The 890-nt window shown below is 39.3% G+C and overlaps 1 protein-coding gene across 2 annotated transcripts in view; it reads right to left on the reverse strand.

The window, feature by feature from the left end:
* LOC119592465 (40S ribosomal protein S7-like) overlaps window positions 1-890 on the reverse strand; it is a 5,744-nt gene that overhangs the window by 4,596 nt on the left and 258 nt on the right. The window lies entirely within an intron of this gene.

The raw sequence follows: 890 nt of genomic DNA on the forward strand, positions 1-890 counted from the left end.
ATGGAGTGCAAAATATTACACGTGATATTACATGATATTTTTCCCCAATGAACACTATATTTATTAATTCTCCTTGGCCATCTGGACGGATAACTAATCCCCGAAGATCCTTCACCAGTATAAACAAAAAGGGAAAGGCGACGACTGCAGTAAACAAAACAGTCCAAAGGTTTCCACCACTTTTACTTCAACAAACTTTATAAACTTGATCACTGAAATCTCACCATTTAGACATGCAAATAATCCAATTTCCTCATTAGTATAGCCTCAGTAGTTCAACCACAACCACATTAAATACATGGACTTACACCACATCACAACACACAGGTGTAGGTCTATCAAAACTTTGTTAAAATGAACAAGTCAACATACACCCTCTAAAACATAGCAAGTACAAATACAATGATGCACACTTACACTGACACTTCAAAAACACCACATAATGTATGTAAAAACCCAAAAACGGGGAAAGATTGGAGCACTGACTAATCTTACATTACATTAGAAACCCATTAAAATTGTATTCTGAGGTACAATACACATTTAGCACTAGAACACATGTGAATCTCCCTTTTCCTCCATGGGCACTAATATATCCAAAATTAAAACCGTAAATCAAATATTGACATTCCTACACGGCAAAACCCGAATCCTAATTTCACCCAAAACGGGTAGACCCCCCCACCCACAGGACACGGAAAAAAAAACATACACATATAAAATACCCCTCCCTTTAATAACGCCACCCCCGAAATACTTACTCTAATCCACAAAACTGAAATAAAACCCGCTTGAGAAAAGCCCTCTTCCCTCGGCCACCCCGCATCAACACACCGCATGTGGTGGAGGGAGACCTTCCCAACACGTTCTCGCACATCTTTTCCCCCGTT

The sequence above is a fragment of the Penaeus monodon genome, chromosome 30 (genome assembly GCF_015228065.2).
Source record: "Penaeus monodon isolate SGIC_2016 chromosome 30, NSTDA_Pmon_1, whole genome shotgun sequence".
NCBI classification, from domain to species: Eukaryota; Metazoa; Arthropoda; class Malacostraca; order Decapoda; family Penaeidae; genus Penaeus; species Penaeus monodon.